The following is a 12,532-nucleotide window of genomic DNA, read 5'->3' as shown; positions in this document are numbered from 1 at the left end:
AGCACGTTTACCTTCATTGTTCAGACCAATGAGTATTGGAGTTGGGACGTTATGTTGAGGTTGTACAGAACATTGTGAGGCCACTTTTGGAGTACAGAGTAGCATTCTAATCACCCTGCTGTAGGAAGTATGTTATTAAATTGGAGAGGGTTCAGAAAAGATTTACAAGAATGTTGGCACAACTGAAGGGTTAGAGTTATAAGTGGAGGCTGGATAGGCTGGGAGTGTAGGGGGTTTATAAAATTATGAGGGGCATGGATAAGGTGAATAGCAAAAGTCTTTTCCAAGGGTGGGGAGTTCAAAACTAGGGGTATAATTTTAAGGTGAAAGGAGAAGGATTTAAAAGGGATATGAGAGTCAACTTTGGGAAACTTGGTCAATATGGACGAGTTGGACTGAAAGGTCTGTTTCCATGCTGTATGATTATATAACAGTATAAGTGGCACACATGTTATTTGCCACTTGGCAGTTCAAGCCGGGATATTATCCAAGTCTATCTGTGAGCTAGCTTGGACTGCTCTGTTAGCACCATGTGTGAATAGAGCTGATTTTTTTTTTAAATTGGCAGTGCATGATCCATTCCTGACCTAATGACAGAGAAGAGTCTAAGACCAGAGGGCATAATCTCTGAAACGGTTGTTACTCATTTAAGACAGAGATGAAGAGGAATTTCTTCTCGGAGACTGGTGACTTTGTGCAATTCTTTACTGTGATGGCTGTAGAGGCTGGGCCATTAAGTGTATTCAGGGTGAGATGGACAGATTTCTCATCAATAAGGCAATCATGAGTTATTGGAAAAAGACAAGAAAATGAAGCTGAGGATTATCAGATCATCCATAATCTTATTGAATGGTGTTCAGACTCAATTGGCTAAAAAAGAAATGAAAGAACTGTAGATGCTGGAAATCAGAAACAAAAACAGAAATTGCTGGAAAAGCTCGGCAGGTCTGGAAGCATCTGTGGAGAGAAATCAGAGTTAACATTTCAGGTCCAGCGATCCTTCCTCAGAACTGACGATAGCTAGGAAAATTATGTTTTTTTGCGAAAGATCGGGGTGGGGGAGGGGGTAAAGAGTATGTGATAGTTGGAGATAGAGCCCAAAGAGAGAGAACAGTTGGACAGACAAAGGAGTGGATAAAGATCAGCTGAAGAATGGGTGGCATGGTGGCTCAGTGGAGTCAGGGACCCACGTTCGATTCCAGCCTCAGGTGACTGTCAGTGTGGAGTTTGCAAATTCTCCCTGTGTCTGCGTGGGTTTCCTCCCACAGTCCAAAGATGTCCAAGTTAGGTGAGTTGCCCATAGTGTTAAGTGCATTAGTCAAAGGGAGATGGGTCTGGGTGGGTTACTCTTTGGAGGGCTGGTGTGGACTTTTTGGGCCGAAGGGCCTGTTTCCAAACTGTAGGGAATCTAATCTAGAGGAATAGCTCCTAATGGGGACTGTTAGTGGCTAAAAATGGGTTGTGTGTATTAGCAGACCATATGATAACAAGGCCTGGTGTGTCGGAGTTGGGGTAAGGACATGGGAGAAAGGTCCTCAATCATTAAAATTGTTGAACTTGATATTGAGTTCAGAAGACTAGAATTCCCAAGCAGAAAATGATGTCCAGCTTCTACTGAGCTTCGCTGAGCACTGTATCAAGTCTGAGATAGAGATGTTGGCAGGGAACAAGGTGATGTGTTGAAGTGGTAAGCAATTGGGATCTCAAGGCTGATTTTGCAGGCAAAATGTAGGTGTTGTGCGAAGCAGTCACCCAGTCTATGCTTCATTTCCCCAGTGTAGAGGAGATCACATTGTGAGCAGTGAATGCAGTAGACTAGATTGAATGAGATTCAGGTAAAGTGCTGCTTCAGTTGTAAGGTGTGTTCGAGCTCTTGGATACTGAGGAGGGAGGGAGTAAATGGGCAGGTGTTATACATTCTGAGGTTGCAGAGGAAGATGCCACAGGGCTATGAGGGCAGTGTGTTGGGAGTGAAGGAAGAGTGGACCACGGTGTACTGAAGGGAACGGTCCTTGTTGAACGCTGACAGGGGAGAGAAAGTGAATATGTGTCTGATGATGGCAGACTCAATTGATTGATGGCTTACATCTGCTCCTATATCTTATGGTCTTATTGAGAGTTTACTAATGATGCATTTGTGGATGGCTAAACAGGTACCTTGCTTGAGCAGTGCTTTGATGGTGTGATTACTAGACCCTGATGAAGGGCTTATGCCTGAAACGTCGAATTTCCTGTTCCTTGGATGCTGCCTGACCTGCTGCGCTTTTCCAGCAACACATTTTCAGCTCTGATTACTAGACCCAACAATAGCAACCATTTTCTTGTGTGTCAAATATCACTCCTGCTATTTTATGATTTTCCCATAGACCTCAGCTTATTTATGATGTCATATGTTTTGTGGGATCATGAATTGTTGTTGCTTAAAAAGGAAGGATGCTTTCGAAGCTTTGCATTAAGTATTCATCAGATCAAATGTAAGACTGCCAAATCTCAAACAACAATTTGGAAACAATTTGTCCTGCATGAGTAAAGGGCGCTGAATTGTTGGCAAATTGGCTCTGATTGGTTGTGCTATTGTTATGGCAAATGCATCAGGGGTTTATTGTCCCCCATGCTATTATTTAGTACAAAAACGGCACGATGTCTGAACAATTTCCGTTTGCCTCTGTATAAAAATTAACTTTGTTGTGAGCGCAAATGATAATCTTAACTTTGTTGTTTGCGCTCTTCTTAGAAGACTCAGGATTGTTCAGCAATTTTTCTTTCAATGGAGAAGCTCATGCATGGGCCAATGGCAGTGCATGAAAATTAAGTGGACTCTCTGTTGACAACTCAAGATGCCACATTACCTCAGAAAACTCTGACATGTAGGCTGCCCTCTCATGCTGCTGTAATGGAGAGGTGAAAGAAACTCTTTCTGCCAGAAGAGGGTCCTTCATTATTGTCTCTCAGCACAGATAGAAGCAGGTGGATGTGGCTAAACCAGAATAATGGGAATCTCATGGTGTAAAGTTCCATTGAGTGCATCAAATTGGTTTTGTGTTTAACCATACATCAATACTGGGATATACTGCCACAAATGCAAAGGCCAGTACTTGTTCAAAGTAGAGATAATGTGTGATCATAATCAGCTCAACAAATTGGTGAATGTCTGCCATCCAGACTTCAGACAGTAGGTAGAAGAAAAATGGAAAATACCGAAAGTACATAGCAGGCCAGGCAGCATCTGTGTAAATCCAAACAGAGTTAATATTTCAGGTTTGGGAAAACTTATCAGAACAGAAGAAATGTAGAAATGAAATAGGCATTTTGCAAATTAAAGAGGAAAGAGAAAGAAAAGCAAAAGGGAAGGTCTCTGATATGCTGAAAGGCTGGAGTGTTTAAATGACAAAAATATTTCATAATTCAAAGTTAAAGGAACAAACAGTGAGAGAAGTAGAAAAAAAAAAGGTGTATCTGGATCAGTTGTAAATGGCAAACGTAGCAACTATCTCATTACACAGTGAATTTCTGCAGTTCATCTTGTAGATGATGCTACTAAGCATCAATGATGGAGGGAGTGGATGTGTGGAATGTAGGGCCAATCAATCTTTTTGAGTGCTGTTCAAGATGCACCCATTCAGGCAAGTGGGGAATATTCCATCACACTCCTGACTTGTGCCTTGTAGATGGTGGATCGGCTTTGGGGAATTAGGAGATGAATTACTCACCGCAGTATTCCTAACCTCTGACCTGCTCTTGTAGCCATTGTGTTTATGCAGTGAGTCCAGTTGAGCTTCTGATCAATGGTAACCCCCCAGGATGTTAACAGTAGGGGATTCAGTGATAGTTACACCATTGAATGTCAAGGGGCAGTGATTAGCTTGCCTCTTGTTGGGGGTGAGAGTGTGATGCTGGAAAAGCACAGCAGGCCAGGCAGCATCCAAGGTGCAGTAGAATTGATGTTTTGGGCATAAGCCCTTCATCAGGAATTCATCATCATCGTGATTCCTCATCAAGAAATGTCGATTCTCCTGCTCCTTGGATACTGTCTGACTTACTGTGCTTTTCCAGCACCACACTCTTGACTCTGATCTCCAGCATTTGCAGTCCTCACATTTTTTTTGTTGGAGATGGTCATTGGCTGGTGTTTGTCGAAAAGTGTGGCGCTGGAAAAGCATAGTAGACCAGGCAGCTTCTGAAGTGCAGGAGTGTCGATGTTTCGGGCAAAAACCCTTCATCAGTGGTTCAAAGAAGGCAGCTCACCACCATCTTCTCAAGGGCATCTAGCAACTGGCGATAAGTGTTGGCCAGACAATGGTGCCAAAGTCCCATGAGTAGATAGAAAAAATCTTCAGCAGCTTGTGTGGCTGATTCCAAAATTAAACATGCTATATTTCTCACTCTTACCAAAATACAAGGTTGAGACATAAAAGGGAAAATGTGGGAATAAAATAATTTGTTTAGGAGAAAGTAAGAAAGTAATTTAGAAGGTCTATAAGTGTGAGTTTTATTGGTGTATTTTGTTAGGGGTATAACATTTTTCTGTTTGAATATGGTTTCCTGGAGAACCTTCAAATCACTGAACTAAATATTAATTCTCAATGGTCAAGCCTTGCAGTTGTTTTAAGGTTTTTTGTAGTTATTAAGTGGTGTTTAATATTTATCTTTAATATAATGGAGATTTTAAACCACTTTAGACTTCAATTTTTTTAAAAAATTCTCCCATGGAGTTTGTAATCTATGGTTACATTTTGCACTGCATTTGCAATCTATTATAGGAGTTTATATTGCATGGGCAGGGGTGAATGAAAATTAGAAATCGTGAATGTGATTATTGAGTATTTAATAACATATGAAGTTAAGTTGTAGATATACCTAAAGTAATTAGTGATGAGATTTTATTCTGTTATTACTACTCTCGCATATAAAAGATAAGAAAAACACTGTGATACAGGACATCTACATCATTGGATCCCTGCAGTATGGAAGTAGGCCATTCAGCCCATCAAATCCACATTGACAGTCTGAAGGGCAGCCCACACAGACTGTCCCCATCCCTGCATTTCCCAAGGCTTATCCACACATCCCTGGACACTATGGGCAATTTAGCATGGTTGATCCACCTAACATTCACATCTTTGGACTGTGGGGGGAAACTGGAGCACCCAGAGGAAACCCATGCAGACACAGGGAGAATGTGCAAACTCCACACTGAGTGTTGCCCAAGGGTGGAACTGAACGTGGGTCCCTGGCACAGTGAGGTAGCAGTGCTAACCACTGAGCCACAATGCCGTCCCTGAAATGAGTATAGAGAATGGTGGAGAAACTCAGTAGTTTTGGCAGAATCTATGGAGAGGGAAACTGGGTTAATGTTTTGAGTCAGGTATGACTTCTGAACTCTGAACCAAGTATAATTAAATGCTTGTAATATTTTTAACTTAACAAACTTCAACCTTCTGACCATGTTACCTAATTCAGCTGGTTGCCTCACTCTGTGCTCCTGAAGAAACAAATTACTTGACATTTCTTTGCTTTTAACACTCTTCAACAAATTTGGCTGAGTTAAAAATACAAATAGTCAGATTAAAAGCCCTGTTTGGATAAGAAATTGGCCAAAGGGACAAAAGTGCATGAAATCACGTCAGGAACATTTTGGAGTTTAGTATTGAATAAATGTTCAGGGATATTTTCATGGATCCCGATCAATAGGATTGCCAAGTGTCTCACATTGCCAGGCAGTGAAATGGGAAAAGGAAATGAAAAATAAATTTCCTCAGTACCACTGCTAGCAACCTGGCAGGAAAATAAGTTTCACACTTCACATTCACACCTGTAGTGCAAGTTTGTGTTTTTCTCCTGCTTCCTGGTTCTTGGCATTTCATCCATGGCAGATGCTAGGGAAAACATTTTGCTCAACAGCAGGGGATCCAACCTTGACATGATACAACAGTGACATTTGCAAAATGCAGGTAAAGTGGCACATGACCAGAAATCACATGACTTAGTGCTACATGATCAAACCAGATATTCCAGAAATACTTCCAACCAGAGATATCTAGCTATAGTTGTAGGAGGTTGGAAAGATTATAGTGTGCTGAAACCTTGCTTATTGACAAGCTCTGGAACGTTTAGTTCAATTTTGACTCAAAAAACTAAAGAGATAAAGAGTATAGGAGTTGGGTGGTCATGTTGCAGCTGTATAGGACATTGGTTAGGCCACTTTTGGAATATTACATACAAGATGTTGCAAAACCTGAAAGAGTTCAGAAAAGATTTACAAGGATGTTGCCAGGGTTGGACGATTTGAGCTACAGGGAGAAGCTGAACAGGCTGGGGCTGTTTTCACTGAAGCATCGGAGGCTGAAGGGTGACCTTATAGAGGTTTATAAAATCATGAGGGAAATGGATGGGATAAATTGGCAAGGTATTTTCCCTAGGGTGGGGAAGTCCATAACTAGAGGACATAGGTTTAGGATAAGAGGGGAAAGGTTTAAAAGGGACCTAAGGGGCAACTTTTTCACGCAGAGAGTGGTGCGTGTATAGAATGAGCTGCCAGAGGAAGTGCTGGAGGCTGGTACAATTACAACATTTAAAAGGCATTTGGATGAGTGTATGAATAGGAAGGGTTGCCTTTTAAGTATTGCAATTGTAACAGCATCCACCACTTCCTCTGGCAGCTCATTCCAAACACGCACCACCCTCTATATGAAGAAGTTACCCCTTAGGTCCCTTTTATAGGTCCTTCTCACTCTAAACCTATGCTCCGTGGTATGGACTCCCCCATCTCAGGGAAAAGACTTTGTCTATTTATCCTATCCATGCCCCTCATGATTTTATGAACATCTATAAGGTCACCCCGCAGGCTTTGATGTTCCAGGGAAAACAACCCCAACCTATTCAACCTCTCCTTATATCTCAAATCCTCCAATCCTGGCAACATACTTGATCATCTTTTCTGAACCCATTCAAGTTTCACAGCATCCTTCCAGTAGGACGGAGACCAGAATTGCACACAATATTTCAAATATGGCCTAACCAACATTCTGTACAGCCGCAGCATGACCTCCCAACTCCTGTACTCAATACTCTGACCAATAAAGGAAAGCATACCAAATGCCTTCTTCACTATCCTCTCTACCTGCGACTCTACTTTCAAGGAGCTATGAACCTGTACTCCAAGGTCTCTTTGTTCAGCAACCCTGCCTAGGACCTTACCATTAAGTATATAAGTCCTGCTAAGATTTGTTTTCCCAAACAGCACCTTGCACTTATCTGAATTAAACTCCATCTGCCACTCCTCAGCCCAATGGCCCATCTGATCAAGATACTGTTGTAATCTGAGGTAACCCTCTTCGCTGTCCACTACACCTCCAATTTTCGTGTCATCTGCAAACTTACTAACTGTACCTCTTATGCTCGCATCCAAATCATTTATGTAAATGACAAAAAGTAGAGGACCCAGCACCGATCCTTGTGGCACATCACTAGTCACAGGCCTCCAGTCTGAAAAACAACCCTCCATCACCACCCTCTGTCTTCTACCTTCGAGTCAGGTATCCAAATGGCTGATCCTCTAATCTTGCTAACCAGTCTCCCATGGGGAACCTTGTCAAATGCCTTACTGGAGTCCATATAGATCATGTCCACTGCTCTGCCCTCATCGATCCTCTTTGTTAGTTTTTCAAAAAACTCAATCAAGTTCAAGAGACATGATTTCCTATTCACAAAGCCATGTTGACTATCCCTAATCAGTCTTTGCCTTTCTAAATCCCTCAGGATTCCCTCCAAAAGCCTGCCCACCATCGACATCAGGCTCACAAGTCTATAGTTACCTGGCTTGTCCTTACCACCTTTCTTAAATAATGATGTGTTAGTGAGGAGGAGCTTGGTGTCACCAGAGAACGTGAAAAATAATGCAGTGCTTTTGCATGCTGTGGCTCAGAGGCAGTGCATGGATGAGAAATAGGAGAGGCCAGGATATAAACCCTGCAGACACCAGGGAGCTATACAGGAGCAGGATAGGACTCGCTAAGAATGAAACACAGTAAGAGCAGTCTGACTCGGCTGGATGACCATAGCAATGCATTGGAGAAGGATGGTTGGGTCAGCTACGTCAAAGGCTGCAGCCAGGTCTTGAAGAATCAGGAGAAAATATTTTATCGTTGTCACAGTCACATAGGAAGTAATTTGTGACTTTGATCGGAGCTGATGTGGTAGGGGTGGAAGTCTGATCAAAAAGATTTAAATTTGGAAATTCAGGAAAGATGGACATGAATGTAGGAGGTGGCAACCTGTTCAATGACCTTCAAAAGGCAAGTGTGATAGAAATAAAGTGACAGTTTACCACAGCCACATCTCCTTCCTCAGCACCTTCCATAAAATGACAGTTGGCCAGGGGACTGTGACTGAGAATTCTGTTGTTTTAAAGGCAAGGGTAGTGACTGAAGATTTAAAGAAAGGAGAGACAGAGGGAGAGAAAACCATTAAAAATGTTGGAGAATGTGGAGGCAGCGAGGAAACGTTGAGTGGACAGTTGAATTGGATTTGGAACTCTTGACGAAAAGAACTCAGAGAGGACATGAGGGAACATAAGTGAGAAACTCAAGAAAGATATGAATTCAGGGTTGGGGGAGTGGGAACTTTAGGGGAGGTTTAGTCAGGTGAGCTAGATGAAGGAAGGAAAGTGGCATTGCAATATGGCCGTTTGCGTGGTCTTAGTTTTAGAGAAACAGAAGCCCTGGCACTTACTGCTCCAGTTCAGGATTAAGGAAACAGAAAAGAAGAGATTAAGAAGGCAGTTTGCAGTTGAGAAAAGAAGCCATGGTTTCTAGGATGATCCTGGAATAGTGAGCAGCTTTAGCAGTTAACAATAGGACATGATGTGCTTTATGTGATCCAGCCAATCTAGCGATGGAGGACTAAATCAGTTGATGCCATATCCTTTCCAGCATGTAGCCCATAGGCTTAAGACAGCCGAGATGGGGAATGTACCAGAGTGAACATTTAAGAGAAAGAAAGAGTGGCAATTTATCAGGATTATAGCATCAAAGGTGAGTAGATAAATCAGTAGCTACGGTTTGGTGAAGAGAAGGTCAAAGGCTAGTCAGTTGGGAATTTAGAAAGCACAGTTGGAAATTAATTCAGCGGTGGTTTATTCCAGCAAAGAGACAGAAGGAAGTAGAGTTGAGCTCTTGTAAGGGCATGTGAATGGACATTGATACAATTGTTCAGAAATAGCCTTAAATTAGTTAACCCAAGGTCAAAGGTTGCTGTGAACAAGTGTTGAAGAAGTGTTGCACTTCCAAAAGGCCTTTGATTAGGTGCCACACGGGAGGCTGCTGAGCAAGGTGAGGGCCCATAGTGTTCGAGGTGAGCTACTGCTATGGATTGAGGATTGGCTGTCTGACAGAAGGCAGAGAGTTGGAATAAAAGGTTCTTTTTCAGAATGTCAGCTGGTGACAAGCGTGTCCCGCAGGGTTCAGTGTTGGGGCCGCAGCTGTTCACGTTATAGATTAATGATCTGGATGAAGGGACTGGGGGCATTATAACGAGGTTTGCCGATGATATAAAGTTAGATGGACAGGCAGGTAGTACTGAGGAAGTGGGGAGGCTGCAGAAGGATCTAGACAGTTTGGGAGACTGGTCCAGGAAATGGCTGATGGAATTCAACGTGAGCAAATGCGAGGTCTTGCACTTTGGAAAAAAGAATAAAAGCATAGACTACTTTCTAAACAGTGAGAAAATTCGTAAGGCCAAAGTACAAAGGGATCTGGGAGTGCTAGTCGAGGATTCTCTAAAGGTAAACATGCAGGTTGAGTCCGTGATTAAGAAAGTGAATGCAATGTTGTCATTTATCTCAAGAGGGTTGGAATATAAAAGCACCGTTGTGCTACTGAGACTTTACAAAGCTCTGATTAGGCCCCATTTGGAGTACTGTGTTCAGTTTTGTTCCCATACCTCAGGAAGGACATACTGGCACTGGAACGTGTCCAGCGGAGATTCACACGGATGATCCCTGGAATGGTTGGTCTAACATACGAAGAACTGTTGAGGATACTGGGATTGTATTCATTGGATTTTAGAAAATTAAGGGGAGACTTAATAGAAACTTACAAGATAATACATGGCTTGGAAAGGGTGGACACTCGGAAATTGTTTCTGTTAGGCAAGGAGACTAGGACCCGTGGACACAGCCTTAGAATTAGAGGGAGTCAATTCAGAACAGAAATGTGGAGACATTTCTTCAGCCAGAGGGTGGTGGGCCTGTGGAATTCATTGCCGCAGAGTACAGCGGAGGCTGGGACGCTAAATGTCTTCAAGGCAGAGATTGATAGATTCTTGATGTCACAAGGAATTAAGGGCTACGGGGAGAATGCTGGTAAGTGGAGTTGAAATGCCCATCAGCCATGATTGAATGGTGGAGTGGACTCGATGGGCCGAATGGCCTTACTTCCACTCCTATATCTTATGGTCTTATGGTCTTAAGTGACATGAAGGGAGAGAATTGCGGGAGGTTTAGGGACGATAAGAGGGCATGAACTCAAACAGAGAAGGATGAGTTAGATGGAGATCAATGTGAAGTTGTTCAATGCAAAAGCTGTCTGAGAAAATAAACAAAAATATCAAGACAACAAGCCTTTTACTTTATTCTGCTCAGGATAGTTCTGCGGAGTCTAATACAATAAAAAGAGCTGAGGTTGTGTTTGAGCCAGACCTAATTTTTTATCGTAACTTAACTTTATTGAGAGGAAAAGAAGGGAAATTTAAACATTTTAGAGGCAACTTCAACAATGCAAGAGTTGTGGAGGATGGAACAGGATTGGATTCAGGTCAAAAGTCATGAAGATTAAAAACTCGTCAGAATGAGAAAATGAGATTGTATCCTTTATCCTTCCACATCTTTACCCTTTATCCTTCCACGCCTTTATCCTTTACTCTTTCACGCTTTTATCCTTTAACCTTCCACACCTTGCAACCAGATGGAAACATTGTACAGGTAAGTCAACATGAGCAACAATTCTTGTTAATATTTCACCAAGAATGACATTGGCAAAAGTCTGGAAAAGACGGTCACTCTTGGTTCCAAGATGATATAAACTATACATAGTTCTAATTAACTGACTAATTGACTGAGGTAATGCTGCACTATTCTGATCTTCTTGGTAGCCTTTGATGCTGCAAACATTTTGTGTTTGAAATGCCAGCACAGACAGAGAATACTCATAGGAGGTTATTCAATGAGTTGACATCACAATGGTTCCTCAGTCACAAATTAAGAAAGGTAACAGGACCTTATAAAGGACTTTCTTTCCCGAGGCCTGATCATTTTGATGATTCATTTCAATTAACATCCCACCTAATGCAAAATATTAACCTTTAAACACAAATTTCAGCAGTGATCGTAGTGAAGCTTTAATGGACATATTCGTTTCCTCTTACAGTAAATTCGCTGTGTGTTTTTGTGCCCTTTTTTTCCTGAATGGTTTGTTCTGCAAATGTGCGTGTCTGCGTATGGCACAAAGAATATTTGCAGTTCTCCCACTCACTTGCTGTGTGTGGGAGGCCTCACTTTGTTTCTATTTATTTGAACAGCTCTTTGATAGTCTTCAAAACTCCAGCAAGTAATCAGTGTGCATTCAAGTGGACTGCTCATGATGAATGTTGGTCCTCTTGAAGAAAGTGGCAGGTAAGTCTGTCTAGGCAGTACACGGTTTGATTGTTAATAGAACAAGAGAACTGGCTTGTTTGCAATTCTGTATGTTATAATGTGCAACACAGTTTTGAAGCCAATGAACGGATATTTGCAAAAAGAAAAATCCATGATACTACTCTCTTAATTTTCTCAATTGTTTGTTTTTGTTTCAGTCAGAGAGTGTTAAGTTCTGGCTTTCTCATTCTCTGTTGTTATGTTACAACAATAACACATTGTCTTTATTTTTCAAAATTCTATTGGTTATTTTATAGATCTCCTTATCATATGTCTCCGTTGCAGCCAAGGGTTTGGCAAGTACGACATTCATGTCACAAAATCGTTACATAAACCAAGAGATGATAGTTCTTTTCGATCAATTTTATTTTTACAGTCTGCTCTTTGAGACAGCTAAATTATTCTGTGTTGATAATTTTTGAAAAAATGTGCACTGACCTAGGTGTTCAGGAGTAAATTGATTGTTTCAATGGTGCTTTTCACTGGACATCAGCTATGAACATCTTTGATTAAGACGTAGCATTTTTGAGATTCCTGTAGCTTTGTGGTTGATTATTAAGTGTGTTGGCTTTTCTTAGATTGTTTTACTCCTGTCAGTAGCAGGAGCATATTTTATATAGTTCTGTCTCAAAGAGCTCTCGGTAACTAACCACCAATGGCTAGAAAACAATCATTGTTTTATGAACAAAAGGAATGTTTCTGAGTAGGAGACACCTGTATAAAGATTTAGCTCGAATAAAAGTCAAGATTATAAGGGATGGGTGCCTTCTATGTTATAGACCTTGAGAGATCAATGCTGACAGCTCACTGTAATGAGTCAAATGTGGACTGAGTTCTATCCAT

Source organism: Hemiscyllium ocellatum, chromosome 1, assembly GCF_020745735.1.
Source record: "Hemiscyllium ocellatum isolate sHemOce1 chromosome 1, sHemOce1.pat.X.cur, whole genome shotgun sequence".
NCBI lineage: Eukaryota > Metazoa > Chordata > Chondrichthyes > Orectolobiformes > Hemiscylliidae > Hemiscyllium > Hemiscyllium ocellatum.
The sequence above is the reverse complement of the archived record's forward strand: the minus strand, read 5'-3'. Positions refer to the sequence as shown.